We start from the raw sequence: 5205 nt of genomic DNA, 5'->3' as shown, positions 1-5205 counted from the left end.
ATAAAACTTCATATACTCTAGCTTCAAATATTTTCATATCAAGAAGCCCAGAATAAAGCCTTTCTAATTAATGAGTGAAAACTTTATAAGGCTTCAAGGCCACCTAATGGGGAATCATGATTACCACATATTTTTATATATTTGAATCATTATTTACATTAGGGAAACTATTCGGTATTCACACATGCGAGATTGATTTATTTCACTAATGAGTATGGTCTCAAGCTGCGCCCATTTATTGATAAATATCTCAATGTGATCCTTCTTTATAGCTGAATAATACTCCATTGTATAGAAATACCACAACTTTTTTATCCATTCCTCAGTTGATGGGCACTTGGGTTGTTTCCAAGATCTGGCGATTACAAATTGTGCTGCTATAAACATAGGTGCACATATATCACTGTGGTATGATGCTTTCAGTTCTTCTGGGAATATGCCTAGAAGTGGAATAGCTGGAATAAATGGGATTTCCAGTCCCAACTTTTTGAGGAATCTCCAGACAGATCTCCACAAAGGCTGTACCAGTCTACACTCCCACCAGCAGTGCAGGAGAGTTCCTTTTTCCCCACAGCCTCTCCAGCATTTGTTGTCGGTTTTCTTGATCCTGGCCATTCTTTCAGGAGTGAGATGGTATCTCAGTGTGGTTTTAATTTGCATTTCTCTAATGACCAATGATGATGAGCATTTTTTCATGTATTTATTTGCCATTTATAATGCAAAACTTTAATAAAAATGGAACCGCCTCCATTTGAGAATATAGTTTGTATCTCAATTCCTTTTGTGGTCTTTTTCCCCCTTCTGAAAGGAAATAGCAATTCTACTTGTTTGTATTTTGCACTTAAGACCTATAGAAATATTTTCCCAAGAATTTTAGTGAGTGGGCCAACTGAATCAGAAATTAGAAGAGGAAATTATTAGAATAACAATGAATTGTTTCAGAAACCTTGGGGGCACAATACCTCAAGAACTAAAAGAATGGAAAAATGAAAGAGTACAAGGACAATTTCTAAAACTGATAAAACCTACATAAAACATTATAGTTAATAGTTAAAAACTGGGTGCCTTCCTCTTAGATCATGAATAAGGCCAGGAGGTCCACTCTTCTACTCTTCATATAGTGGTAGAAATTCTAGTCTGTGTAAAAAGTCAAGAAAAGGTAATAAACAGGCACACTGATCAGAAAGGAAGAAATAAAATTCCGTATTTGTAGGTCATATAATTGTCTACATAAATAGATAACCTCAAGGAATCTAAAAAATAAACTCTTACAACTTACAAATAAATTCAACACAGTTACTGAATACAAGATAAATATATAAAAATCTTGCATTTCTATATGCTGCTATGAACAGCCACTAAAATTTAAAAATGCAGTATCATCAAAAAGTGAAATACCTGCAATTCTAGTAAAACTTGCAAAAGATACCTATGCAGAAAACACAAAGTAGAGCTAAATAAATAGACAGGCACGCAGCTGTTCTTAGGCTACAGCTCCCAACACAGCTGACAAGGATGCAGAGAAACTAGATGGTGCACACATTGCTAGCGAACCTATAAAATTGTATGGTTATTTAAAAATTTAAACAGCATGGTATATATTTTGGCATCTTCTTTAAAACTAAGAATATAAGTGTCATCTCACCTAGAAATTCTGCTGTTGAACATTTATCTCCAAGAAATGAAGATATATGTTCACACGAAATTTTTACATATTTTTTAGTGCACTTGTAATAGTATAAAACTGGAAACAAACAAGATGCCCTTGATTAAACAAACTGGAGTGCTTTCACCCCATGCTATACCACCCAGCCAAAAAAAGAGCAAGTATTGAAACATACAACCTGAAATAATCTCCAGATTATTATGCTGAATGGAAAAACATATGCTTCTGTTGTATAACATTCTTGAAATGACACATTTCTGGAGATGGAGAACAAATTAGTGGTTAAGGGAAGGGTTGGGGTAGGAAGAATACAAGCGTGGCTATAAATGGGCAACGAAAACATCTACATCTTCACTGTTTCAGTATCAGTGTCCTGGTTGTGATATTGTGCCCCCAGTATTGTGAAATATTACCACTGGAGAAGTTGCACAAAAGATACCTGGATCTTTCTATCTTTTCCTAGAGTTGATAGGTTGATAGTTGGTGGCTTGATCAACAGATGTGTGTTAGCTCATACTTTTTGAGGCTGGGAAGTCTTCATCAGGGCACTGACAGATTCTTTTTTTCTGGGAAACTTCCTCGTTTATAGCTGCTCTCTTCTCCTTGTGACCTTATATACCAGAGAGAGGAAAAGTGAATTCTTTGGTCTCTTCTTCGAAGGACCTAATCCCACTCAGGGCAGACCTCCCAGGACCTGGTCATCTCCCCAACCCCTCCCCTCAATTACCATCAGTTTAAGGGTTAGGATTTCTTTTCTTTTTTATTTTAAAGAGATTAAGACAAAAGAGGACAGAACAAAACAGATCAGAACAGAGCAATGTAAGCAATACGCTCTTCCAACAAGACTCAACTATTTCAAAGAAAGAGACATGGTAGCTACTGTTAATATCCGGTTGTCTTGTTGGAGGGTTAGGATTTCAGTAGAGGAACCTGAAGGAGGTATAAGCGTTCAGTCCATGGAGCATGGGACCCTTTAAGGATTTGAAGTTTAATTTTAAAAGAATTAAGTAAGAGTTTATCTTTCCCCCCAACTTTGTTATTACCACCACTGCTGAGAAATAACTACTAGATTTGCTTCATGATTATTTTGAATGTCCAAGGACTTTTTTTAAAATTCACAACATAAAAATCATGGCCTTCTAGTGACATAGTAGGCTTGAGCATTGGAAGAGATCCTGTGCTTTCATGGGCAATCTTCTGACAGTAGCCTCCATGGTCAGATAATCTGCACTGTATGTCACAAGTAGTGTCCAACTTGTCCTTTTAAACAAAAAAAAGTATTAGAAGAATCTGCGAAATCCAAGCCTACTTAGAAGGGGCCAGATTCTTACACTATCTCGGAAGTAAGCAACATGAAATTGGGACCCTAAAATGTTTCAACTATGATTACATTTCTCTTATGTTGATTATGCAAAGAAAAAAATAGAGATTTTAGATGTAAACCTTCAATTTAATCAAGACTCATATCATTTCTTTTACTTTCTTTAATATCTATTTATTTATTTTTCCCCATTACTGGGGGTTAAACCCAGAGACTTCACACACAAAGCTATACGTCAGCCTTTATAAAATTTTTATTTATTAATTTTGAAGCACGATCTTGCTACAGTGCCGAAGCTGGGTTCACTCTTGTAATCTTCCTGCCTTAGGCTTCCGTAATGCTGGGATTATAGGCATGGGCTACCAGTGTTCCTTATCCTTCTGACTGGTAATGTGTGTGATACCTGTGTTTTAACTGCAGCCATATGATAAAACTTATGATCGCATTATAAAAGATACTTCCAAAAAAAACTAAAACTTTATGTTCTATAGGAATATATAAAGGGTGATAAAAATATGGTATATGTTTAAATGAAAAAAAATTTAGTACAGTAAAAGATGCATTGCAGACCATACAATGGCCAGGCTGGGGTGGGTGGGAACCACAGGACTGTGGGCCAGGAGAGTAGGGTGGGGCTGCCCCTCTCCTGAGGTGGTGGGGCCTGCGAGGGGCCCATGACACCACATTGGGTGGACTGCCATGGAGCTAGCCTAAGGCCTGTCAGGAGATGTGGAACTAAGACACATAAAGCAACTAAATGCTTGTATTGTTGGGTTGATTACGCTGACCTGGGACCAGAGGTCTGAACATCTCTTGGGAGGATGACAGCATGCAACATAGCAAATATGGGGGATTTCCTTCTGTCTTGTCTTTGAAGGCAAATATTGTTTTCACTGTTTTGCTTTGCTCCGATTAATTGTTTTGCTCTGTTTGGTTGGTTTTATAATGTTCTGTTCTTGGTTTGATTTTGCTCTACCTTGATTGAATGGACAACTATTGTGATGATCACAAGATATAGTATGGTATGTATTACTGTTATCTCGGTATCCTTCTGTGAAGTTCTGTACCAATTTCACTGCACTGTCTCGATTGGCTTTGTTCTGTCTTGTTTTGTTGTATTTTATTGCCTTCAGAAAATAAAAAAAAATGGAACAATGTGTGTAATCATGGACTGTCCTTGCTAACCATCACTACCTGTTCTCCTTGATAAGCAAACAAGAGATTGGACAGGGGTTGGGGGGAGAAAAGTCAACAAGAAACAAAAATATTGCAGTGTGCTGTTAGCAATATTGTGTGTCACTTTTATCTTCACCAAAGCTTTCCTGATTGACAGCTTAGATACATCAGCTGCCAAGGATCAGAGGGCTTTCTACCAAATGATGACTGGTTTGCAAGTAGAGCTGGCATCCAAGCTGGATCACACCTGGTAGTCTCCTTGAGATATTGCAGCCCAATGCACACACTGGGTGCCCTGGGAAGTATACCCTGAAGAGATTCCAGAGTGGGAGCAATCATGCATGCCATGACCACTAGGAAGATCATTAAAGCCAATGTGGGTTATAAAGGAACACAGCTGAAAGCCTTGCTGGACCTTGAAGGAGGACAGAAAGTTGTCTTCAAACCTAAATGGTTCAGCCAAGACTATGTGGTAGAAGGGGAGCCCTGTGGCAGTTGTGATGGCCACAGTGCAGAGGAAGCAGCCTTTCACTTGGACAGGATTCTGGGTTTCCGCTACACCCCTTTGGTGGTTGGCAGATGTGTTAATCTGAATAGAAATCAAGCCTGTTGCCATGGAGCAGCTGTTGAGCACCTTCCTCACTGTAGAACTGGGCTTCCAGGAAGATGGTGGAGTGGTGAGCAGCAGAGAAAGGACCTCTGCAAGATTCGATGTCCAGATCCTGGAATAAAGTGACACGAGGAAGAAAAAGAGGAGGGAGATGGGTCCAGGGGATCCAGAAAGGATCTGAACTGAGATGCCCATGAACAGAAATAATACAACAAAAAATAGGAAACCAGGGGCTGGTTCTCCCCTGCCAGCCGGCGAGAACCAGCAAGAAAGTGTGCATCCTCCCTCATCACCCACAATGTGCTGACGGCTACCCTGCCAGCCAGGAAGGACTAGCAAGGAAGCCACACATTCCACCTCCCACCCCCGTATGCAGCTGGCGGGACACAGGCTGAGACGATGATAACTGAAGTAACTGAAGTATGGAAGCAA

The 5205-nt window shown here is 39.3% G+C and overlaps 1 pseudogene; it reads left to right on the top strand.

Moving 5' to 3' along the window:
• Positions 1–1929: 1929 nt before the first annotated feature.
• On the top strand, positions 1930–4894 carry LOC134472013 (glycosaminoglycan xylosylkinase-like; annotated as a pseudogene).
• Positions 4895–5205: the final 311 nt, after the last annotated feature.

The sequence above is a fragment of the Cavia porcellus genome, unplaced genomic scaffold (assembly GCF_034190915.1).
Source record: "Cavia porcellus strain 051 isolate PalLab524CR breed Dunkin Hartley unplaced genomic scaffold, mCavPor4.1 scaffold_21, whole genome shotgun sequence".
NCBI lineage: Eukaryota > Metazoa > Chordata > Mammalia > Rodentia > Caviidae > Cavia > Cavia porcellus.
The sequence above is the reverse complement of the archived record's forward strand: the minus strand, read 5'-3'. Positions and strand labels throughout refer to the sequence as shown.